Consider the following 26,717-nt stretch of genomic DNA (forward strand, 5'->3'; position numbering starts at 1 on the left):
GACAGGGATGCCCTCTCTCACCACTTCTATTTAACATAGTTCTTGAAACACTGACCAGAGCGATTAGAGGAAAGAAATTAAAGGGATACAGTATAGGAAAAGAACTCAAACTAGCACTGTTTGCCAACGATATGATTCTATACCTAGAAGAGCCAAAAAATTCCCCTAGAAAATTTCTACAACTAGTAAATGAATTCAGCAAAATAGCAAGATACAAAATCAACACCCATAAATCAAAGGCATTTCTGTATATCAGTGACAAATCCTCTGAAAGGAAAACAATACTACTTACAAAAATATATCAAATTTACTATAGCCTCAAAAAAAAAAAAAACAAACAAACTTGGGAATCATGCTAATAAAAGAGGTGAAAGACCTCTACAATGAAAACTACAGAATACTAAAGATAGAAATTAAAGAAGACCTTAGAAAATGGAAAGATCTCCTTTGTTCTTGGATAGGCAGAATTAATATTGTCAAAATGACCATACTACCAAAATCACTATACAGATTTAATGCAATTCCATTCAAAATCCCAATGACATACCTCATGGAAATAGAAAAAGCAGAGGCTGGGGATATAGCTCAGTTGGTAGAGTATCTGCCTTTTATGCGTAAGGCCCTGGGTTCAATCCCTAGCAACACACACACACACACACACACACACACACACACACACAAAGAAAGAAATAGAAAAAGAAGTCAAGAAATTAATCTAGAAAAATAAGAGAGCCAGAATAGCTACAGAAATCCTTAGCAAGAAGAGTGAAGCAGGTGGCATTACTATGCCAGACCTTAAACTATACTGCAGAGCAATAGTAACAAAAACAGCATGGTATTGGCACAAAAAAACAGACTGGTAGACCAATGGTACAGAATAGAGAACACAGAGACTAACCCACAAAATTACAGTCATCTTATATTAGACAAAGGTGCTAAAACATACATTGGAGAAATGATAGCCTCTTCAACAACTAATGCTGGGAGAACTGGAAATCCATATGCAACAAAATGAAATTAAATTCCTATCTCTCACCCTGCACAAAAATCAACTCAAAGTGTATCAAGGACCTAGGAATTAAACCAGAGATCCTGTGTCTAATAGAAGAAAGAGTAGGCCCCAATCTCCATCATATAAGATAAGACTCCTGTAGTGCAAGAATTAAAATCAAGAATTACTAAATGGGATGGATTCAAACTAAAAAGCTTCTTTTCAGCAAGAGAAACAATCAGTGAGGTGAACAGAGAGCCTACAGCCTGGGAGCAAATTTTTGCCACACGCACATCAGATAGAGCACTAATCTCTAGGGTATATAAAAAACTCAAAAAGCCAAACACCAAAATAACAAATAACCCAATCAATAAATTGACCAAGGACATGAACAGACAGTTACCAGACAAGGATATACAATCAATCAACAAATATATGAAAAAACGTTCAACATCTCTAGCAATTGGAGAAATGCAAATCAAAACCACTCTAAGATTTCATCTCACTCCAGTCAGAATGGCAGCTATTATGAAGACAAACAACAATAAGTGTTGGCGAGGGTGTGGGGAAAAAGGCACACTCATACACTGCTGGTGGGACTGCAAATTGGTGCAGCCAATATGGAAAGGATTGTGAAGATTCCTTGGAAAACTGGGAATGGAACCACCATTTGACCCAGCTATCCCACTATTCAGTCTATACCCAAAGGACTTAAAAGCCGCCTACTGCAGGGACATAGCCACACCAACGTTTATTGCAGCTCAATTCATAATAGCTAAACTGTGGAACCAACCTAGATGCCCTTCAGTAGATGGATAAGATGGATAAAGAAACTGTGATATATATACACAATGGCATATCACTCAGCATTAAAAGAGAATAAAATCACGGCCTTTGTAGGTAAATGGATGAAGTTAGAGAAGATAATACTAAGTGAAGCCAGCCAGTCCCCCTCCAAAAACCAAATGCTGGATGTTTTCTCTGAAATAGAGGCTGACTCATAGTGGGGTTAGGAAGGGAAGCATGGGAGGATCAGATGAACTCTAGGTGGGACAAAGGGGAGGGAGGGGGAGGGAGAGGGGAAGGGGTGTAAAAAAGATGGTGGAATGAGATGGACATCATTACCCTAAGAACATGTATGAAGACTCAAATGGTGTGAATACACTTTGTATATAACCAGAGAGATGAAAAATTGTGCTCTCTATATATACTATGAAATGTAATGCATTCTGCTCTCATATATAACAAATTAGAACAAAAATCAAAAAAGATTTGCGCTGCTAATACCCATTTCTACGGGTGTCCAAAAGGTGGGTACATTCATCTCATTCAAATGGCAGTAGCTTGGCTCACATTAGACATGTCTCATGTGATCTGTACTCCGGCACCTCCGTTATATTTTGTGTGGACCTTAATAGTACACCATCGACAGGAATCTGTCATTTTGTCATCTTTCCAGAGGACCATGAAGAACTGGGCTTCTAATGGGGAAGAGGAAAGAGGCAACATGTCTCTCACACATTTCTTCAAACTGAAAAGTGCTTCTGGTGAATCTGCTGGCACAGTTGTGTTGGTGCTGTTCCTGGCTGTCTAGGTTACCTTTTCATGGACTTAGCTGCTTTACAGGTTGAACAGGGGATTCCATGACCTCGTCTTGAAGACGTTACCACCCACCGGGCCTTACCTAATGTCTCCCATCCTCTGATCAGATAGCCCTTGTATGTGGTCCAAAACGGAAATAGATTTCTGTTTCATGGAATTTCAGTCTAAAAGGGAAGTTTGTTACTCTGTAGAAAGTTTGATGTGAATCAAAGATTGTATGTAACTTTCAAAGAGGAAATCTAGACACTGTGCTAAAACCTCCTGTTCATGGCCTACGGTTATGCTCCAGATGTCTTTGTTACAAGACTGTGTACGTTTACGTCATCTAGACCCTTTCTTCTCTTTACACTTGAGGAAAAACAAATGTGTTTACGGAAAAATAAGGAAGTTGAAATATTGTGTACATTTTTATAAATATTTTTAAGCTAGTAATTAAGAATTTTTAAGTATCGTTTAAATGATCTTTTAATTATTTTTCATGATATACACTTCAGATTGAATCATGTTTATATAATCAGATGAAAAAATACACAGAGGTTAAAGTGAAAGACATAAAAAATCTTTTTTAATATGTATTTTAATTTGTTCTAATTAGTCATACAAAACAGTTGAATGCATTTTGACACATCATACATGAATGGAGTATAACTTCTCATTCATCAGTTTGTACGTGATGTACGGTCATGTTATCACATATGCACATAGGGTAATAGTGTCTGATTCATTCTACTATTATTCCTACTCCCATACCCCTTCCCCTCCCTTTGCTCCCCTCTGTCTAGTCCAAAATAATTCTATTCCCACCCCCACCCTTTGTTGTGAATTAGCATCTGCATATCAGAGAAAGCATTTGGCCTTTGGTTCTTTGGGATTGGCTTATTTCACTTTGCATAATATTCTCCAGTTTCATCCACTTGCCAACAAATGCCATAATTTCATTCTTCTTTAAGGCTGAGTAATATTCCATTGTTTATATTTACCACTGTTTCTTTATCCATTCATTTGTTGAAGGGCACCTACATTGGTTCCATAGTTTAGCTCTTCTGAATTGAGTTGCTATAAACATTGATGTGGCTAGGTCACTTTAGTATGCTGATTTTAAGTCCTTTGGATATAAACCTAGGAGTGGGATGACTGGATCAAATGGTCTTTGCATTCCAAGTTTCCTTAGGAATCTCCATACTATTTTCCATAGTGGTTGCACAAATTCCCACCAGCAATGTATGAGTATACCTTTTCCCCTGTGTTCTCACTAACATTTATTGTTGCTTGTATTCTTTAAGATTGCCATTCTGACTGGAGTGATATGGGATCTTAGAGTAGTTTTGATTTGCATTTCTCCAATTACTAGAGGTGATGAGCATTTTTCATATGTTTATTGATTATATTTCTTCTTCTGTGAAGTGTCTGTTCAGTTCCTTTGCCCATTTATTGATTGGGTTACTTGTTTTTCTGGTGTTAGTTTTTTGAGTTCTTTATTTATCCTGGAGATGAATGCTCTATCTATCTGAGGTGTGTGTGGTAGACATTTTTTCCCATTCTGTAGGCTCTCTTCACGTTATGGATTGTTTCCTTTGCTGGGAAGAGGCTTTTTAGTTTGAATCCATCTCATTTATTGATTCTTGATTTCACTTCTTGAACTTTAGGAGTCTTGTTAAAGAAGTCAGTTCCTAAGCCAACACGGTGGAGATTTGGGCTGACGTTTTCTTCTAATAGGTGCAGGGTCTCTGCTCTAGTGCTTGAGACCTTGGTCCACTTTGAGTTGATTTTTGTGCAGGGTGTGAGAGAGGGGTTTAATTTCATTTTGCTACATGTGGATTTCCAGTTCTCCCAGCACCATTCATTGAAGAGGCTATCTTTTCTCCAATGTATGTTATGGGCACCTTTGTTTAGTATGAGATAACTGTATTTATGTGGGTTTGTGTCCTGTATTCTGAACCACCAGTCTACATATCTGTCTTGGTGCCAATGCTATGTCCTTTTTGTTACTATGGCTGTAGTATAATTTAAGGTCTGGTATTGTGATGCCTCCTGCTTCATTTCTTTGGATATCTGGGTCTCTTATTTTTCCAAATGTATTTCATGATTGCTTTTTCTATCTCTATGAGGAATGTCATTGGAGATTTTAATTGGAATTGCATTAAATCTGTATAATCCTTTTGGTAGTATGGCCATTTTGACAATGTTAATTCTGCCTATCCAAGAGCATGGGAGGTCTTTCCATCTTCTGAGGTCCTCCTCCATTTCTTTCTTTAGTTTTCTGTAGTTTTCATTGTAAAGTGTCACGACACCCTTGCCCACAAGGAAGATGCGACTCAGGAATCTTCTTTCAGCAGTTTATTCAGGCCCTTGACATTTTCTAATAATTCTTCTAATCCTCGGATGCCCCTCCCAGCCTTAATAAAGCACCGCGAACCCCAATGCGAAGCTGCCACGTGGACCCTTCTCACAGGGTGCTAGAAAACGACATGCCAACTCTCTCTGATAAGGAGTTGACAATACGCCAACTCTCTCTGATAAGGAGTTGTCCTTCACAGACCACAGCGGAGCCAGCGCCATCATGTAATGGCGACCACAGTCCACAGGAACGGCTCACCACAGTAAAGGTCTTTCACTTCTTTTGTTAGGTTGATTTCCAAATATTTTAAGTTTTTTTTCAGGCTATTGTGAATGGGGCAGTTCTAATTTCTCTTGTTTAGTGAATTCATCACGGATGTATAGGAATGCATTTGATTTATGGGTGTTAATTTTATATCCTGGTACTTTGTTGAATTCATTTATTAGTTTTGGAAGTTTTCTGGTGGAGTTTTTTGGATCTTCTAGAATAATGTCATTGGCAAATAGTGATAGTTTGAGTTCTTTTTTTCCTATTTGTATTCCTTTAATTTCTTTTTTCTTTCTGACTGATCTGACTACAGTTTCAAGGGCAATGTTGAATAAAGGTGGTGAAAGACGGTATCCTTGTCTTGTTCCAGTTTTTAGAGGGAATGCTTTCAAATTTTCTCCATTTGGAATGATGTTGGCCTTGGGTTTAGCATAGATAGCTTTTATAATTTTTGAGGTATGTTTCCACTATAGCTAGTTTTTCTAGTGTTCTAAACATGAATATCCATTTATGTATTTTTGTCAAATGTTTCCTCTGCAGCTATTGGGATGATCATGATTCTTGTCATTACGTCTACTGATGTGATGAATTACATTTATTGATTTCCATATGTTGGACAAACCCTGCATCCCTGTAATGAACCTCACTTGATCGTGGTGCACTATCTTTTTAATATGTTTTTTGTATATGATTTGCCAGAATTTTATTGAGAATATTTGCATCTGTGTTCATCAGGGATATTGGTCTGAAGTTTTTTTTCCTTGATGTGTCTTTGTTTGGTTTGGGTATCAGAGTGATACTAGCTTCCTAGAATGAGCTTGGAAGTGTTCCCTTCTTTTCATGGAATAATTTGAGAAGTATTGGGGTTAATTCTTCTTTGAAGGCCTTGTAGAACTCAGCTGAGAATCCTTCTGGTCCTGGGCTTTTCTTGATTTGTAGGCTTTTGATGGCATCTTGCATTTTATTGCTTGAGACTGAGCTGTTCAAATTGTGTGGTGTCTGCCTGGTTCAGTTTAGGTAGCTCATGTGTCTCTAGACATTTGTCATTACCTTCAAGATTTTCTATTTTTTTGGAGTATACATTTTTAAAATTATTTCTAATTATCTTCTCTATTTCAGTAGTGTCCGTCATGATATTTCCTTTTTTTATCATGAATTTTAGTAGTTTGAGTTTTCTCTCTCTTTCTGTTCATGAGCATGACTAAGTGTTTATCAATTTTATTTATTTTTTTCAAAGAACCAACTTTTTGTTTTGTCATTTTTTTGACTTGTTTTTTTTTTTGTTTTAATTTCAGTGATTTTTAGCTCTGATTTTAGTTATTTCCTGTCTTCTGCTGCCTTTGGTGTTGATTTGCTTTTCTTTTCTAGGCTTTGTGATGTAATGTAAAGTCTCATTGTTGACTTTCTATTTTTTAATGAATGAGAGCCATACAACAAAGTTTCCTCTTAGCACAGCCTTCAGTGTTCCAGAGATTTGGGTATGTTGTGTCACTATTCTCATTTACCTCTAGGTGTGTTTTTATTTCATCCCTGATTTCTTCTGTTACCCATTTGTCATTCAATTGCATATTATTTAGTCTTCAGGTATTAGAGTAGCTTCTATTTTTTTATTGTCATTGATGTCTAATTTCATTCCATTATAATCCGATAGGATGCAGGGTATCATCTATTTTTTTTTGTATGTGTTAAGAGTTGCTTTTTGGCATAAAGTATGGTCTATTTTAGAGAAGGCTCCATGTGCTGCTGAGAAGAAAGTGTATTCTCTCACTTATGTATGAAATATTTTACATAAGTCTGTTAAGTCTAAATCATTGATCGTCTTATTTAGTTCCATAGTTTGTTAAGTGTTTGTTTGAAAGATCTCTCTAGTAGTGACAGGTGTGTTAAAAAGTCACCCAGTATTATTGTGTTGTGGTCTATTTGATTACTGATGTTGAGAAGGGTTTGTTTGAGATAGGTAGATGCTCCCTTGTTTGGGGTATAAATATTTATAATTGTTACGTCTTGTTGATGTGCAATTCCCTTAAGCAGTATGATATGTCCTTCTTTGTCCCTTCTGATTAACTTTGGCTTCAAGTCCACTTTATCTGACATGAGGATAGAAACCCCTGTTTGTTTATAGGATCTGTGTGAGGGATATGTCTTTTTCCCTCCCTTCACCTTCAGTCTGTGAATGCCTTTGCCTATGAGAGCTTTGTCTTGGAGATAACATATTGTTGGGTCTTGTTTTTAATCCAATCTTCCAGTCTGTGTCTTTTGATTGATGAGTTTGGGCCATTAATGTTTAAGGTTATTGTTGAGATATGATTTGTGTTTCTGGTCATTTTTGTTTATTTCTAGTTTTTAATTTGAATCAGTTTCTCCTTTGATTGACCATTCCTTTAGCGTAGTTCCTCCCTTCATTGGTTTTCACTTTTTTTTCCCCATTTTATCTTCATGGAATACTTTGTTGAGAATATTCTGAAGTGCAGGGTTCTTGGTTGTAAATTTTTTTTAATTTTTACTTATTGTGGAAGTTTTTAATTTCATCCTGAAATCTGAAGATTAATTTTGCTGGTTATAGGATTCTTGGTTGGCACCCATTTTCTTTCAGAGCTTGGTGTGTTTTTTCGGGACCACCTAGCTTTGAGGTTCTATTTTGAGAGATCAGCTGAGATCCGTATTGTTTTACCCCTATATGTAATTTGATGCTTTTCTCTCACAGCATTTAAAATTCTATCCTTATTCCGTTTGCTAGGTATTTTCATTATAATGTGCCTTGAGGTGGGTCTGTTGTAATTTTGCACAAATTGGGGTCCTTACAGGACCTGTAAGCCTCTTGTATTTGATTTTTCCACTCTATTCTTTAGATTTGGGGATTTTTTTCTGATATTATTTCATTGAAAAGATCATGTATTCCTTTGGTTTGCATCTCTGCACCTTCATCTATCCCCATTAATCTTAAATTTGGACTTTTCACTTTATCACATGATTCTTGGAAGTTCTGTTCATGGTTTCTTAACATCTTCTCCCTGTGGTCAGCTCTATTTTCAAGATTACATATTTTGAAAAACCTAAACTCTGACACATGGAATAACATTAGGGTCTACCTCTACCTCAGTTTGGTGAGCAGTTTGTTACAGTTTCAGAGTTTTAACAAAAGATTAAAATTTTTATGGTTGATTATTTCTTTGTTTTTTTCTTTTTCTTTTTCCCCCAGTACTAAGGCTTGAACCCAGACAATAGGCGTAAAAGGCAAGTGCTCTGTCACTGAGCTACATCCCCAGCCCTTTTTATTTTATTTTGAGACAGTTGCCCAGGCTAGCCTTGAACTTGGGATGCTCCTGTCTCAGCCTCTCAAGTAGCTAGGATTATAGGCATGTACCGACCGCTGCGACCAACTTCCAGTTTTCAGCTAACACTCTTCATTCTCCTTAGTATTTTGGGGGTTAATGTATGGTAAAAATGAACATAGTGGATGTAAGCACAATTTAGTATTGAAAGTGAATAGCAACATTCCATCCCATTTTCTTTGATTATTCCTGCCCCTGAAAAACCTAAGGCAACAGGGTATTTGACCATATGATATTAGAGAACACAGCACAACACATCATTTTTGAGAAAATGCCTACTGAAAATGGGCTTGAAACTCTGGATAAACGTATTCAGCATTTCTATGCCAGAAGTATTTTCAAAATTGTCAGGTTTGATAAACAGAGAAAAATGGAGTAGTTTGGCTTTTGAGCATATCTGAAATAAAAAACTATTATTTTTATAGATGGGCATTATAATCGGAGTTATAGAACAACACTGTTTACATAATTTATTGTAAAAGAGGATTTAAATAGGACGCCAAACTCTTTAAGATTAGAAATTACAAGCAACTGTATTGATTAGTGTGCAGCCTAGAGTGGTAACCACTAACTCATTCATCACGGTTCCTTATTTTTTTGTTTTATTTTTTTTGATGTTCAAGATAGCTATAGTGTTCTCTCATATTTCTGCATTTAATTTCTAGCTCAGGTATTACGAGCCCACTCACCTCAAGAAGAGCTCTGATTTTCCAGTCAGGAAAACGCTTGTTTCAAATTCTTTAATCTCTGGGCCCAATACCGCAAGAACGCTCCTGTTTGGGCAGTGGACTTGTGTGTTCATATTCTGCTCACCATCCGATGTATTGTTAACTTTTAGTTTATTAAGTTTGAGAATAAAAGAGTTTTACCTGCACTTCAGATCAAAACCTTGAAGTATCTAGAGTACTTGAAGGGAAAGTACAAGGCAGTTTCTTATGATCTTATTTAGAAAAAGCTATAAATGAAAAAAAAAAAAGATGCTACCGATTTGCACCTTCCTAAATACCACATTCAAGAGTATTTTAGCAGCAGTTTATAAATACTCAAAGAAAGCCAGAATCTATTTTTTTTTTCAAAATACTTTTTTTCCCTTCCTTTTAAAAGTTTGTTTTTGGTCTGCTTCCAAATACACATCTTAACATACCCTATATTAACTTAAGAGAAAACATGTTTTTCAGCAAAATGCTAAGAAAATTTTGTAAGAAAAAATTGTAATGTGTCATAAAACCTCATGCCTACACAAAGAACACACAGGTCCAATATTATACAACTCCTGGCTAGGTTGAAATCTACTTAGATAAACTGGTAAGCACTTAGCCAAACATTCCATATCCTGAATCCCTAAACTTGGCATTTCTTGATTAAGCAGTATAACAAGATTATATATAGTATTTCAAGATACTAAGACAATGGAATGCTATTTTCAAGTATTATATACTCTCGTCAAATCTCCTATACACAGATTTGTTAGAATGATTGGAGTCCAAGGAAAGGCAAGACTAAGAAGATTCTATAAGTAGCACACCAAAATTTCCTGTACTCACAAGTTAGGATAAAGTGTTATTCAGAAATGTTTAAATCCATCTTTGTGATTGAATTTTTTTTTTCCTATTACATTTGGAATTTTCAGTACATTGGATTGGAATAAATATGGGAAGTCCAACAACTTTTTATGGCAAATCACATTGGATGACATCATAAGTTCTTGCTGCAGGAACGAACATTTCAAAATTTTATAGTTACCGATGAGTACACATATTGTAAGACCTGTTATTCTGTGAAAATGAACTCTTGTACAGTTGCCACTATGGCAGATATACACATTGGCAGTTCATAATTCTTTAGCAAACAAATCATTTCTGACTGCAGTGTGTGTGGTTTTTAAAATACGAATACTAAAACCAGCTGTTTCAAATTTTCAAAAAAAACAAACAGTACATGAAGCACTATGTATTTTATTTATGTCGTCTCTCCCACTAGAATATAAGTTTCCCATAGGCAAAGACTTTCTCTTCTGTTTACTGTCAGATCATGCAGGCACCTAGAGCCCCGAACACACCAATGCCTAATGCTGGTGGAAAGAACGAACACGGTCAGGGTATGAAGGTCCCGTCTTACTGTAGCGTCACTTCGTGGATTTGCAAGGGGATCACAGCTCAGCTGCGATCAGGCTCCATGGGCTACTTCAGATCTGCTTGGGAAGGGCTCTGGCTCTAGAAAGGAGGAAAAAAGATGGTGCAAATCAATCACTGGCAGAGAACGGTGCAGCCTATGCAGAGGAGATCCACAGGAAGTAAATATCGGGTACAGAATCAGTGCACAACTTCTGCGGTTCAGAACGAAGCTGCTGTGGCTTCCCAGAGGAAGGGAAACACTTCTGAACTGAGAGAGGCCAGCCCTGAAGGGGGAGCCAAGTAACCCTGCTCTCCCTTCCTCACTCCTGGGACAGAAGGCGGTCCTGAAGATCTTACAGAAGCACTGATAAGTTTCCTTTTAGTCTGTCATCCAGGGACAGAAACCTGGATGAAGGAGAAGTAGCCGTAACTAGTGAATGGGATTTCCAGGAATGAGTTAGATCACTTAAAAGGGTTACTTCTCAGGCAATTATCACTGACTTCCCTTCAAAGGGAAATAATGATTACATGCTGGATGCTGAATACAGTGTCTGTTTTTATTAGCTCCCAAGTTAAAAGCCTGAGCTATCGCCATGTCCTACATGGAATCCAGAGTCTCACTCATGCTAGGCAAGCGCTCTCCCACTGAGCTACATCCCAGCCCTTAACTTTTGATGCTAGTGCAGGATGGTGATTCTCTGAGGCTGAAGTAGTGTGGGGGCATGGGACCCGAGGCTGTGTATCAATAATTGGATACCAGAATCTGGGGAGAAGGTGAACTTTCTGGACTGCAGATCTTGGAAGCTCAGGGAGACTAAATTGTTCTGCTTTCTCTTTTTTCTTCATCTCCTACCTACTACTTACCTTTGCTTACTCCTGACACGTCCAGCTAATTGAGACAAATTTCTCTGGCTCTAGATTATTCTCCTGTGCCTGTACTGGAGCATATGATCTCCATCAAAAGTCTTAGGGAGGAAAAATGATTGAAAACCATTCATTGTTTTTTAAAACTTGCAATTCAAGGCTCCTCATTGGGTACGGGGAGCTACCAAGGCTAAAACAAATCTATAAACGACTCTTGGGTGGGTCACACCTGCTGGGAAGAATTGGGCCCTGGCTTATTCCTTCTATTATTCATTGAATCTTGTTTGCCTCTATTTTACAAAGTGAAAATGGTTTTTTTTGTTGTTGTTGTTTTTGTTTTTTTAGATTCTAGGCTGCATCCTGATGTGTATGTTTCATAATGATTTTGGCTGTGACTCTGATGTGGTATTTAAGACATCCGCTGTTACCTCATGTCACTGTACACTGCTTCAAATATCTTTGTACATCATGACATTTATTTTCCTCTTGAGGGTATCTTTCTAAAATGGGATGACTGAATCAGAAAGAATTAGAACAAATCTTTTTATATATATTGCAAACATTTTTTTTCCTGAAAAACAACATTTTCTGATGCCACTAGCAATGTTCTTGTTTCCAAATGACCTATGATCATTGCATTTTATCCTTTACACTTATTTTTGTTAATTTAACTGCATTGTGCCTAGGAAAATACTGAAATGTAAATATACATGCCCGTCCTCTTGTTCCTCTTTCTAAGTAGAATCCTTTGCTTGCTCTGCTCAATGTCTGGACCTGACCAAGACAATAATTGGAACAGAACTCGAAACAGAGCTGAGAGTGCAGTGATTGATTTCCTTGAGAAAGGGTACAGAGGTAATGGCGAAAGAAAAAAAAAACTAAACAAAAGAGCGAAGCTGGTTAGAGATAGAAGAGGTGGTGGAAAAACAGAGCTAGGGGAACTAGATTATTTCAAGAGCTTTTTTAAGTGTTGGAATGAATAGCTGCTGTGCTGAGTGTAATTTTGAGAGAGAAAAAGAAAAGGGATATCAAGGAAATTTGGCTTTGCATTATTCAATGAAATTTCTTCCTTTTTAGAGAGTTGGGAAAGAGATATCCATGGTCTCTCATTTATATATAAATAAGTAGAAATATATACCCATTGCACTGTTACGGTCTTTAACGTACCCTCGCAAAGTTGAAGGGATATTGTAGAGAAAACTGTGAGATGTTGGTAACAGCCCTGGAAGACACAGAGCAGGTGGACCTGGGTGTAGTGGGTGGAGAGCTGGAGTTATGTTGTTAGGTGAGTTCATTGATGTGAAGGGAAATAACTCCCTCTGCAGGTCAGATGTGTTGTGTTTAAACTTGACTTCCATGGATATCCAATTTTGTCATGAATTCAATCTTTCCTAGAAGGAGGATGGTTCCCGGATCTGTGATACTGTGAAATATACTTGTGGTGTTTGCCCTCACTTCCTGACACACCACTCATTGACATCTCTGAAGTTATGGTGTCTTTTCATAGGCTAATGCGCTGCTTGCTGGCTGGCAGCCCCTAGGTAGCCTCACGGTGGAGCAGGTCATCTGAAACACCAAGCCAACCAAGACCGTAGTCCCACATCCCAACCTCAGGGGACAGGAGAGGGGCTAAAGGTTAAGGTGATCGCTAATGGCCAATGATTAAGTCAGTCGTGCTCATGTTTGGAAGCCAATGTAAAACCCGAAAAGAATGAGGTTCAGAGAACTACTGCTTAGCTAGGCACATGGAGTTTCCCCGAGTGGCATACCTGAGGAAGGCATGGTAACTCGCCTCTTCTCCCACACCTTGACTGTGCATCTCTTTATCTGTATCCTCCGTAATATCCCTTACAGTAAACTAGTAAATTTAAGTGTTCCCTGAATTCTGTGAACACCTCGAGAAAATTAATCAAATCCAAGGAGGAAAACCTGATTTATATTCAAGTAGTCAAAGCACAGATAAAGTGACCTGGGGCTTGTGATTGTTATCTATAGTGTGTGTGTGTGTGTGTGTGTGTGTGTGTGTGTGACAGTCTTTGGGACTGAACCTCAACCTTGAGATCTGACAGTATCTCCAGGTCGGCAGCATCAGAACTAAATTGGATTAGAGGATACTTAGCTGATGTCTGCTGCTACAGAACTGCTTGCTTGCTTTCCTGTGGAGAGACACCCCTACACCATTTAGGGTCACCGAAGTCCTCTGCGTGGATTGAAGGGCGAAAACAGACTGCATTTCCAACACAGTAGCCCTTTGCCCCAACCCTACAGCTAAGACCAATCCCTCTGGGGACTGAGTGGCTGTTATGAGGTGCACCCATAAATAAAGTTTGGTTCTATAGTTAGGGGTCATGTGTTACCCTAAACAGGAGAAGTTCAGGGAATGTGTAATAGAAAAGGAAGAAAAAGGTCCTAGTTGTGAGTATGCCCCTGAGGTCGACAGATTAGCCAAACTGGGAATACTGGGGATTAAGTTCGTCCTCCCAGGTTCAGTTGACGCCTGCAATGTACCCACCAGTGTCACAGATTTGGTAACAAATCCAGGACTTCACAAGATGTGGGAGGGTGAGAAGTGTGGAGAAGAGCGACATCTGCTGGCCCACACTGGGAATACAGCTCTGCGAACACGCCATCTTGGTGAGGACAGAACGGATCTCATTCCTGTGACAGCAGCCAGATACTCCAGTTAGTGTGTTTTTGCATCAAGACTGTTACAAATTTCCAAAAGCTAAAGTTGTCTAAAGCAAATTTGGCAGACATTTCTAGGCCAAGTCAGTCGAAATGACAGCAAAATGAGGCAGGAAAGAGTCAGGTGAACCCACTGAGAACAAGATCATATCAAAGACGAGGATGAAATTAGAAGTTGAAGGGACCCTAAGTGATTCCGTTTGATTTTGAAAAGTGACAACAATTTCAATGTGTAAGAAGTTAGCAGGGGCAGAAACTAATACGCAAAGTATTCATCCTTTCCCCCCATCCTTGCTTTTTACAGAAAATTCATTTTCTTTTCATTGCTCAGTTAAGCTGATCAATATAATCCAAGGAGAGTGTGAATGGGAGTTTTGGAGTGTATTTGAGGGTGTCACAGGCAAATATACAGGATTTTCAGATGCTTATGGCATAAATGTTTTCAATGTGTCGATTAACAACAACAATAAACAAAACACAATACTTAAAAATTAAGTTTATGTTAATGAACATTTAATAAGTACTTATAAAGGGGGATATTTATAGCTTAGTTAATTAAATTTCCTAGACAGCTTCCCAGTATATTTATAAATTTAATGCACCATATTTGATTTCTTCACCAGCAAATTGTCTAACAGATCTTTTCATGTACTTAGGTAATCACAAATCAAAGAAATTGCATTTACATAGTGACTACTAAGTTTTTCTCATGATGTTTGCAAACAGTAAGATTCTTTTTATAATTTTCAGCCTAAAAATCAAAATTCTGTTGGAAAACATTTTCGTGCAAGTATCTCATGGTTTAGTTTACTTAATTGGTCAAGAAAATAGATGATTTCAACAGTGAGAGAGGTATTCAGAGCATCATTCAGATGGGCTGGGAGAAGACTGTGCTGCTTTGCAGTGTTTGCTCCATGTTTACCCAAAGAAGTTTCCTATCTGAGCTTTGGAGCTTTGACTCCGTTATGATATGGATTTCTCTAAGGGTCCTTTCGCTTTCTGCTGTTCAAAGCATCTAACAAGTTGGTTGTCATACATACCATTGGGCATTTTTATAAATACAGAGATAAGATTTCTGCCCCCATTGAATTTGGTTACTCTGTGGATTCTATTCTTGGTGATATCAAACAGAAAAAATAAGAACTTGCATAAACTATTAAAAGAAGGGGAAAATGAGAAATAAATTGAAAGGGAAAATAAAAAATAGGAGTCCTCATTTCCATATCAGATTGAACCCATGGAATATTAAAGAAACTAAGCTCTCTTCATGAAATATGCCAATAGTTTAGAGTATTTGGGTCTGTTTCCTTAAAGTATAATGGATATTTCTTCTTAACTAGGGAACTTTTGAAGAATCACGTGTAAAACCTATTTTGGAGCTTAAATAAATATTAATTTTCTTCTTTTGAAAACCTCCGAGAATTCTTTTCTTTTTTTCCCCCTCGGTGCTGGGGATTAAACTCAAGGCCCTGCATACACTAGGCACTCTACCACTAAGCTATCCCCCCAGGCCCACTATTCTAAATCACTTGTTTATTAAACATTTTAGACTTAGAATTTCATTACTAATTTATTAAGTACTCAGATATACCAAATATTCTTGACTATGTACTCAAAATATTAACTATACAAAAATATTTCTCCAGTAGAAAAATATTAATGACATGTATTTTCTTTATTTCAATATCCCAATTCTTACTTCATTGAACTAGAGCCCCTTCATCACTAAAGGAAAAAATTTTTGCATTTTGATATAATTTAGAGTTACACAATATTAGGCATTTGCTGAATTGGTAGTTACAGGCACCTAGAATAATGATAGCTTTGACATGTTAGAAATGTGTTTTCTTTCACCGAAAAAAGATCCATTTCTGCCAAGATGAAATCTTTTTAGAGAGGTTCACAATTGGTCATGCAGGTCCCTTCTGCTTGATCTGTGATATGGTCCACCCCTCCCTGCAGAACCTTTATTTAGTGAGCCCGTGGCAGCCCCATTGTATCTCCCGTGGGGACCACATTGAGAACAAGGAAGCCAATGGGATGGAGGATGACCTGAGGCCTACGAGAATATGGAGCCCCTAATGGATGTCAGCACGGAGGGGTGATTTTGCTGCAGTTCAGTCGCCATGATCCAGAAGCCGACATGGATAGAAAGTGACTGTTGAAGACCAGGTCCCCAATGTGTGCCCTCTTGCACTGCATAAATGCCCCTGATCTTGGAGTCACATCCTCATAAGTGAGAAGGAAAACTACTGGGTCAAGCCAAAAAACTTAAGAGATATAGCTGAAATTAACTTGGACTGGAAAGGTTAATGTCTCTTTACTTATTTGTCAATAGGTCCGATGGAGATCAGAGATAGCAATTACCTTATCAAAATACTAAGAAAGTTGTCATTGTTGAAGACTTTCATATATTTTTACCCAGGGCATCTGATTACAAATCTCATTGGACAGCGATCTTCTAGAATAATTTTGAGGTCAGTATATTGCCTGGTAATTAAGATTAGCATTTGGATTGGCATTAACATAGATTCTAAGCTATATTAATTTTTTTTTTTTTTTTTTTTTTTTTTTTTTTGCAGTGCTGGGGACAGAACCCAGTCCTTTCATGCTAGGTAGCACTGCACTACTGAGATGCACCCCAGCCCCAAGAGATATTATCAGGATCATCGATTTTCTCATGTGATTTTTGGATTAGATAAGCTAATATTAGAAAACTTACTTTTACATTTATGCTGACTTAAGGATCACTGTAGTTGTAAGACAGTGGTTCTAATTTTTTAAGGCGGTTTAGGTGAATTCTAATAATAGAGTGTGATTACACTTATAAGGAGTTTTAGAGGTAGCATGGGAGCTAGATCTAAGTATAGAAAATGCCAAAGATACCCTTGCTTAGGATTGATGCCTTGACATTTGAATATATTAAAAAACATTGGCTTCAATTTTAAGGCTAAGAATGGTATCAGGTGTTGACTCCTTTAGGTTTATAGCAACAGTAAAAATGTCCGGATGCAAACGTTCACTTTATTGTCTTCTTGGCGTTGTACTGAGACAAAGAGAGTTGAAAGACAACTTGTCATGCAACCAAATATCCAATAAGTTGGGATCCAGTTGAGAGAGCAATTCGAGTTGCCAATCATGGTTTCAGGGTTACAGATGAGTAAACGGGCTGATAAGTGGTGGAAACAGAAAGTGTGTTAGAAAGTTCAAGGAATTAAAAGCTGTGCTCAGAAGTCTCGATGGCAGCATTCAACATGTCAGAAACAAAGCCGTTCTGGCCAAAGACCAAGCCCAGGTCGTGAGACTGGGCGAGGGTGAAGGTGGAAGTTGCAGAAGCCGAGGAGAAGAGGATAGCACTGAGGGACTTGGGCAGCTGGAACAGATGGCGTGGGACTCAGTGGGAGGCAGAGTCCAAGGCTGTGTGGAGGTAGACACTTGCCGAGACCACAGTGCTATCTGACACACATCGGTGTGGGAGGCACTCTGCCGGGCACTAAATTATTTGGCACCAAGGTAAACTCCCAACCACAACAATATTTGATAAGTTCCCAAATTTCTGGTGATAGGAGCTCCCCCAGCTCACACCTGGGTGAGATGTTATGCTCCCAGTCACCCCCTCCCCATTTGATTGTCCTACTTCCAGTCACCTAAAGGAGGAGGGGGACTTACAGAGCCCCCTAAGCACCCTTCCTTTTACCTAAATTTCTGTGGATCCCATATGTCAGTTACTAGGCTGTGGGCTCCATGGGGGGAGGAAACCATCTCAAATGCTCCCCCCGCCCTTATATTCCTAGCACTTGGCCTCAAATATACAGTTGCTGAATCAATGAATGAAGGAATAATTGTATTGGCAGCCAAAGAACCCCACAAATCTTTAGACCCACCAGAAATGGCATCTCTTGGCTGTGCTCCTTGTCCATTACGGCCACAAGGGCTAATATGGGCTGGGGGAGAGGGGGAGGGTTTCCGGGAAGCGTTGCCATGTGACCTATTAATTGATTCTGCATTATTTATGATTAACTGGCTGTTATTAATGATTTTTTTTTAAAAAAATCACTAAATATCAGAGTTGTTTATTGAAAAAAAATTCTCATTACTCACAGGAAAGACGTCCTAAGGAGACCTCAACTTCCACAGCGACCCTGTCAGTCAGGGGGCTCTCGTGGATGCTGAGGAGCACACAGGACCCCTGAGCTGTGACCTCCTTCAACCCACAACAAAGCCATAATGGTCTCCTATTCCTCAGGTATCTGCAATGAGGGATCCAAAGAGGACAGGCAATGGCAGCCCAAAGAGTAGAGTCCACGGGGCAGAAACCCTGTCAGTCTGGCTGCCTGTGCGTATGTATCTGTCTGTTTATGTCCTGCTGGTCTGTCAAGGTCTCCAAGGAGACAGAATAACTAGGATGCATGGAGGTGAGATGGGATAGGTAGGTGATTGATAGATGACAGATAGATAGATAGATAGATAGATAGATAGATAGATAGATAGATAGATAAAATGGATGACAGAGGCTTATTAAACAAATTGGTTCACATCACTATGGGGGTCGAGAAATTCCATGGCAGACTGCAAGCTGGAGACCTGGAACGCTGCTCGTACACCCAAGACCAAGTTGGAAGCCTTAAAACCAGGAAAGTTGATGGTGTCATTCTCAGTTTGAGACCAAAGGCCTGATTACCCAGGAGGATGGAGTCCCAGAGCCAGAAAGCCCAGAGTTCTGATGTCCCAGGACAGGAGGAGAAGAGCGTTCCAACCCTGGGATGGAAAGAGGGAGAAGCAATCCTTTCTTTCCTTTTTTGTTCTATTTAGGTCCCTAGCTGATTGGACAATGCCTGCCCACACTGAAGACTGGTCTTCCCCACTCGGTCCACCCGCTCACACACGCGTCTCCTCTGGAAACACCCTCACAGATACCTCTATCAGTTAGCTATCTAGGTGTTCCTTAGTCCTGTCAGGGCAATGACTAACATTAACTTCTAAACAGCTGCTCCCATGGTTCGGGGGTGCTCTGCCCTGGAATTCCACCCTGTGCTCTCCTGGACTTCATTGGAGTTATCCTTGAACACAAGCATTAAGGCCCAGAGGCCCAGAGCCTGGGCTCTGGAGGTGGGCAGAGCCCATTTCAGTGGTGATTCAGTCACTCTCTAGCTGTGTGAGCTCCATCAAGACACCTGGGCCCTTTCTCCACACTCCGGTTGCACGGGATTCACCCTTCCTTTGGCCGGGACAATCAGTTTCCATTTCTGCCTTTTACTAAATACACATCGAATTCATCTGATCCTGCTTAACCCACCTTCGTGCTCCTCTTTTCAATGGAAATTCAAAAGTGGCAGCAAAGCCAGTTAAGATGTCGACACCTCAGAGAAGCACCAAGCAGGGGGCCTGGCTCACACCCCAGTGCCTTGGCCTGGCACAGGCCCCGTGTGCTAAACTCATGGTGAGGTCTGAGAGAGCGCGGTGAAGAGTCCACATTCTGATCACGTCAGAATCAGTGGTTCCGGGGAGGGCCGTGGGGGGAGAGGAGCCTTCTGGGAAGCTGGCCCCAGACTGGGAGGTGTCCCTGAGGTTACTGGACGTCACTGCACTCTGCTGCCCCTGCCTGGGGGGAGGGGTTGTACCAGTGGTGACATGAGAGTCCCCTAAGGAATCACATGCACAGCTCACCCCGGTGCTTCCTCCCCAGCCTTGGGAATACTGAGCCGTGAAATTCCAGTCCCTCCTCAGCAAGGGGATGATGGTTTTCCTTATGTGATCAAGTGGACCGTCTCTGTCCTACCCAACCCCAGTTTCTCTCTTCGTGAGGACCTGCCAATATTTTGTGTACCCACGTGATTTTGTCCCATGTTATCTGGGTGTTAGTGTCTGCTTCCCGTGTTTCTCTTTTATTAACTGGGATATGCCACTCTTCCTGGAAAAGCAGCTGGGAGTGGAATAAAGAGATGATCATTGTGAAATCTATCACAACTATTGCACTTTTGTAAATCAATTGAGTCATGTATTTTATTCCAGTTTCCCCTCCTGGACCCAGAGGAGGATGCCGTCTACTCCTCTAACTGTTATGGCTCCTTCAATCTGGAGCCTTTCCACAGTGTTTGTTTTTTGCATATCAGTGGCATTTTAAAAACTATTATCCCCTTGTCTGCATTTTCTTTTCTGTTTTGAGGATATGTCTTATTGTTGTTTTTTTAAAAAATATTTTGTTTTAGTTGTAGTTGGACACAATACCTTTATTTTATTTTTATGAGGTGCTGAGGATTGAACCCAGCGCCCTGCACATGCCAGGCGAGCACTCCACCGCTGAGCCACAACCCCAGCCCCCAGAATGTGTCTTAATTTGAACCTGATGTTTCACATGAATTCTCAGCCAGAAAACTATGAAGGTGATGATGCTGTTCTCCATGCTGAGACTCATGATGCCCTTGTGCTCCTTAAACAAGGTCGATGTTCGTCATCCAGTTCAGGTGATGTCGTTTCCCCTGATAAGTCATTCCAGGGGAGAGACATTAAGACCAACAAGCCTCGTGCTCTGCCTCACACATTCACTCTGTCGGTTGCCTAAGCCCATCTTTACCATGAGGGTGACGATGTGATGATTTCCCGTCCTTCGGCCATCTCTGAACATTTGCCACTTGGTATTTATTTAGCATTGACACTGTAAGCAAGAGTCTTCTCTTTTCCCTCTTATGAACTTTGGAATTAACCTAACTCAATGATGAGACATCTTAACCAAAAACGTGGTCGTCTTTCCGCGTACTCAAGTCCACTTTTGCGATGCACCAGAGTTGAAAAGGATCCTGTGTTTATGGAGAACCCTGTGGAACGCGGCTGCCAGGTGGTTATCCAGCTTTATCTTGGATACCTGCGGTAATGGGGAACACAGTATGTGCTGTTGGAAAGTTCCCATGTGAGTAAACCTCTCTGCTCCCCCAGACCTACAGATGCTCATGTGTGGCCTGCGGTTTGTATGGAAGGTGCAGTCCTGGGGCCTGGGGACACACCTGGGCTTGTAAAGTGTCTGTCAACTCGGACGTTCACAGAGGCACTAGAGGAGAGCCAGGTGCCCTGTGGAGAGCATTGGTCAGAGCCGGGGCCTGTCCCCATCCGGGTTGCTCACCTGGCTCACGGGCTCAGACGAGTCACCTGTGATGATGGGTTCTAGATTCTGGGAGGAGAATAATATCTACACCTGGACCTTTTCTTTTTCCTTTCTTTCTTCTTCTTTTTTTTTAATGGAGAGGTGGGGGCAGGGCTAAGGGACCATAAAAGCTCATTAAACTTGAAGCAGAGAAGTGTTCCTAGGAGCACCTGCCTGGTATCAGGAGACCTTTCAGTCCCAGGGTGGAGGACGCTCTCACTGCTGCCCAGCGCTTCCTGGATCTCTTCGCGTTGAGGTCTGTTTAAAAGCAGGGCGTGAAGGGCTAACTGACCTGGGTCCTCCGAGGGCGGGGTCCAGCCCCTGGAGGCTGCTTGCTGGAGGGAGAGGCTCAGTGGACCCGGGACCAGCCTTAGCTGTGGGAGAGGGGACCCCGACCTCGGTTGCCTTCTACATCGATTCCGACACCCAGTACTAATCCTCTCATAAGCCCTCCATTTCTCAAGGATTTCGCTCCTTTTCTTTGACCTAAAAGCTCGAGACCTTTAAATGAGGCCGGAGACCCTCCACCCTGAGCTGCAGAGGCCCAGCCTCCGGGCCTCTCACCTTCACCTCCCTGGGCCTCTCCAGTCCCCCTGCTCCTCTGCCCTTCTGTCTCCTTTCTCACTTCCCTCTCCCGGACGGTCTCCTTGCTCTGTGGTTCTTGATTCTCGGTTCTTACTTTTTACCCACCTTCCTTCCTTCCCTCCACAGTTCTTCTCTCTCGGTCCCTCCTTCAGTCCCCAGGGAGGGTCCTCACCTGCATGTCGCCCCGCCCCGTGCAGGAGAGCAGGCTGGGGACGTGCCCCGTCTCCAGGGAGGGGCCTCAGTCACTGAGAACTGCCTCAGAAGCCACTAGGAATGTGGGGACAGGCCCACCCCAGACACCTCCTTCCTCACTGCCCTCTGCCTCTTCAAAATACAGGATTGGGGATCCCAGGCCCTCTCCTCCAGGTTCTTCTTCTAAATTAATTTTCTCTCCTCTCTCTCTCCTCCCTCCCTCTCTCCCTCTCTCTCTCTCTCTCTCCTGGAGATTGAACCTGGGAGTGCTTTACCACTAACCTACATTCCCAGCCCTTTTTATTTTATTTTATTTTTTTAAACCGACTCTTGCTATGCTGCCCAGACTGATTGGCCTTGAACTTGCAATACTCCTGTTTCAGACTCCCAGGTCACCAGGGTGACAGGCATGTCGCCACTGCTCCCTGTCCTGCCTTGCAGTCAACAAGGCACTCTTCCTGATTTTAGTGGGACTACTCTTAATGCTTCCTCATGACGTGTTGGATTTAGGTAAATGTATGTTTAACATGTTAAGAAAATACCCACGATTTCCTATTTTCTCAAGAGATTTTGTGCAGAATGGATGTTGTTTCCTCAATGGCTGTTTTCATCATCTGTGAAGGTAATCACGTTGATCTCTTTTAATTCTATTTCTATGGCAAATCACATTGATCTACTTTTCAAAAATAAACCATCTTCAAATCTCTCGTATAAGCCTTGCTTGCTTGGTCATGGTGTATTTAGGTTATTTATTAATCTCGATTGCCTAGGCCACTCCCCGTGCTCCAAAATGGATCGTTTGACAGGCCTTTGTTCTAAATTTAGACCTTATATAAGATTATCATTTTCATATGAAGTAAAGCTCCTGCTCTGGTTACTCCAGAGTAAACTATTTAATTCAGGAGCTTATGAGAGAGAGGGAGAGAAAAAGTAAATATGGATCTGCTCTGGGATGGAGAAATGTACCAGGGTATTGTCATGTCTTATTGGCAATATCTTGCCCCGGCAAAGAAGGAATTCATTAAAAGTGGCTGAATCCATGTTCTGTGATGAGATGTATATACGGGAACACAAATATACATCTTACCTAGCAACTAAGTATAAGATTTAGTTGCTTTTTGGTGTATAATTTAGTGTTTCCTCGCTTAGAAAATGTTGAATTCTTCTTAATTAGTTTGACCAGTTATTTTTCATTACAACGCTCTTGGAATTCCATTATTACGGATTCTTCTGATCATCTCCTGTATGATGGATGGACATTCTCCTTCCACACTGTGTGGGCTGGAATTGTCTCTTCCCTTAGGTCACGACATTTACTGCTATTTTCAGAGCACACTGCTATCTTCTAGAAGGAGAATGGAATGGAATAAAAAGATGAAATCATATGAGTTAAAGGCCACAACTATGTGGAGGAGTCCTCGGTGTTTTGCATCCATTATTAAAAAGATAAAGATGGAATGGAAGTAGAGCCTTTAAATACAAATGACCAAGGATGTGTTTGACCTTCCTAGTTATTTCCACACTTAAAATAGTCTTTTTTTTCATTTTTTTTTATTCATACACTATAAATTTAGCCAATATTACTTAGTCTGTGTTCTGTTGTTATAACAGAATATCTAAGACTAGGTGATTTATAAAGAAAAAAGTTCATGGTTCTGGAGACAGGAAAGTTCAAGATCATCTGGTGAAGCCCTCCTTCTGTGTCTTAACATGTCAGATACCGTCACATGGGCAAAGGGCATGACAGAATGGCAAGGGGTGGTTAAAGAGGGGACCTTGCTTTATAACAACTTGCTCTTGAGAAAACTGATCCATTTCAGTGAGAACTAATACAATCTCACAAGAAAAACATTGATCACTCTTAGAGGCCTAAGAACCTCTTAAACGCCCATCCCTAGTACTGTACATTAGCAACCAAATTACATGTTTTGACAGGAACAAACTACATCCAAATAATAGCAGTGTATTTGCAGGTTAGCAACTGTCTGTCAATCATGGTGCTAGGTTCCACGTAAAGACAGGTGTGAATAAACCCTGACTTTTGCCAAGATAAATACTCATTAGGGAAAGGCAGAATCTTGGCAATGCTATAGTTTAGGTGACAGGAAAAAAATTATTTATAGTCTCCTTGTAATTTTTAGTGTAATAAAGAATTCATCCTTCTTTAATATGCTTGAAAATACTGCACTTATTAAGGGCTCGTAAACCTGACTTATCAGTTATCTATCGGCACGGAGCCAATCATTTTGAAACAATCACTGTTTATTAACTCTTGCAACAACCATTGTTTATTTAGTCCATAATTTCATAGGTCAGCAGCTTGGACCGGGCGTAGCAGAACCGTTCTTGTCTTAGCTGGGCTCACTCTGCAGCTGGCTGTAGGACAGATAGCTACCTCTGATTCTCATGAGTTGGCTGACTGTCAAGGGGGGTGGGGCAAGAGTGGTGGGCCACCGATCTCTCATCATCCATCAGCCAACTCCATGGTATTTCCACACAACAGAGCTCCCGAGAGCAGCCGTAAGTATGCAAGTACTTTCCAAGACTCGGCTCGCAGCAGCATGTTTGCTACCATTCATTGGCCAAAGCAAATAGTAAAGGCAGCCCAGATTCTGGGGGTAGAGAAAAACACCATCCCTCAAAGGGAGAAGGTTTCAAGACAAATTGCCCATGAGGTCTGGGCAGGAAGATTTGTGGCCATTTTTGAAATCTGTAATAGGTGACAGAGCTGATGAAAAATATATTTACCACACATTCATTCATTCATTCATTCATTCTCTATCTCTCTCTCTCTCTCCATCCTTCCTTCTACCTACCTATCATCTATCTACCTGAGTCAGGGTGAAGGTCAAGGCTTATTTTCTACCACATTGTAAATGAGAACATTAAGGAGAAGCAAAACGTCCAAGGAATACTTATTTTGCCTTTTGTGGTGGGGGGAAGTGATATAATTTTCTTCTCGATTTTCCTTACTCTACAACTAATAACACCTACTTTGCTCGCATAAACTGTGAACTATGATTTTACCATGCATCGTATTGAAGTTTTGACAGACCTAGGAAAATAAGTTTCAGTCCACGCGTGTAGGAAAATAAGCCGCAGACCATTTATGTAGGAAATGCTCAGAGATGGGGACATTGCTTTCTGCCCTTGTGAACTTCTAGACATCTAAGATAAGGCCAAGAATTTGCTAAAAATGGATTAGTAGTAAAGAACTCCTTTTAAGAGGTTTTTATGTGTTCCATTTTCCTCCACCATCTCTCCTCAGACTAAATGATGGAGGCTGCAGAAAATCTCTTTGTGTACAAAGATGAACGCCTTCTTTCTGGAGTTGGGAAGGCCTTGGAACTGCTATCTGACTCGCATCTGAAATTGTCTGAACATGAGCAAATGGCTGGAGTTCTCTGTAATAACAGCGTGAAAGCACAGTGCGGCATGAGCAATAGCCGGTACATTCAGAGTTTGGCAGGAAAGATACACATTTCCTGTGGTCACTGTGAACCAGATGGGACCACCTTGAAGGTGACCTTGTGCACAAGGATGCACAGAGGATGAGGTGACCTCAACAGAGATCTTCTCGTCAGCTTTTACCCTTATTATTTCCTTCATTCTGTTATTTTGACTTTATGTGAACTTTTTCTAGGTTAAGATGTAAGTAGAGATATTGAATTATAGATCTTTCTGCTTAAGCATTTCAAGCTATGAAAATTTCCCCTCAGCTCTGTGGTAGCTGCTGCTATCCACAAACTTTGACATGTTGTGCTTTTAATATCTAATTCCCCTTGAGATTTTTTTTCTTTGATCCCTGGCTTATTAAAAAAGTGTGAACTTAATTCCAAAATATCATGAATTTTTCATTGATATTTTCACTCTTGATTTCTAATTTAATTCCTTTGTGGTCAGAGAATTTTCTTTATGATGATTAAAATCCTTTGATGCCCATTTTATAGGCTCTATAAAGAATGTGACTTGAATATACCCCGTATACGCTTGAGAAAGGCATCCTGCATTTGCTGAGTGCAGTGTTACATAAAATCTATTAGATCAAGTTTATTGGTTGAGTTGCTCACATTTTCTACATCCTTATTGATGACTTCATGGTTTTTTACATGCAGTAATTAATTTCGTGGAGGTGAGAGGAAGGAAGATGAGCCCGCAGAGGGAATTATGTAGGTCCCAAAGAGGAATGACATATGGAAACAGACTTCTGTCCAATCACTCCATCGAAATGCTGAGAAACTGAATCCCACCAGTGAGTGCAGGTTAACTTCTCAACCAAGAGAGTCTTCAAATTCTGTATACAATCCAGCTTCTCCACAGATACAGCTCTCTAGTCTTGGTACACATAAGCAGAGCTTGAGGTAGGTAGGTCTCCACTCTTTATCTGATCTAACTACTATGTTTAGGGGCCTGTCTCATTAGAGGCAGGGCCCCACCACGCTCTCCATAGAATTGCCACATCTTGGCATAATTGAGGGTACCTAGTAGGTGCTCAATGAATGCTGAGTGAATCCACGAAACTCTGAATCCATGAAACGCTGCTTACTTACCTAAGTCATTGGCCAGGACACATTCAAACTCTTTGACTCACCCAACATCTTTATCTATT

The 26,717-nt window shown here is 40.4% G+C and overlaps 1 protein-coding gene and 1 pseudogene across 3 annotated transcripts in view; both read left to right on the forward strand.

Annotated features, from left to right (window-relative positions):
- The first annotated feature begins 2,213 nt into the window (after positions 1 to 2,213).
- LOC144368719 (2',5'-phosphodiesterase 12 pseudogene) lies at positions 2,214 to 2,733 on the forward strand (annotated as a pseudogene).
- Positions 2,734 to 5,078: 2,345 nt separating this feature from the next.
- Positions 5,079 to 26,717, forward strand: part of Cd5l (CD5 molecule like) — a 52,037-nt gene continuing 30,398 nt past the window's right edge. The window contains exon 1 of one of the 3 annotated variants that reach the window (XM_078027243.1): positions 5,079 to 5,199. The gene's annotated coding sequence lies outside the window, so the exon portion shown is untranslated. The remainder of the gene's footprint in view (positions 5,200 to 26,717) is intronic. The other 2 variants (XM_078027242.1, XM_078027241.1) reach the window with 2 other exon arrangements.

This window comes from Ictidomys tridecemlineatus, chromosome 11 (genome assembly GCF_052094955.1).
Source record: "Ictidomys tridecemlineatus isolate mIctTri1 chromosome 11, mIctTri1.hap1, whole genome shotgun sequence".
Taxonomy (NCBI): domain Eukaryota; kingdom Metazoa; phylum Chordata; class Mammalia; order Rodentia; family Sciuridae; genus Ictidomys; species Ictidomys tridecemlineatus.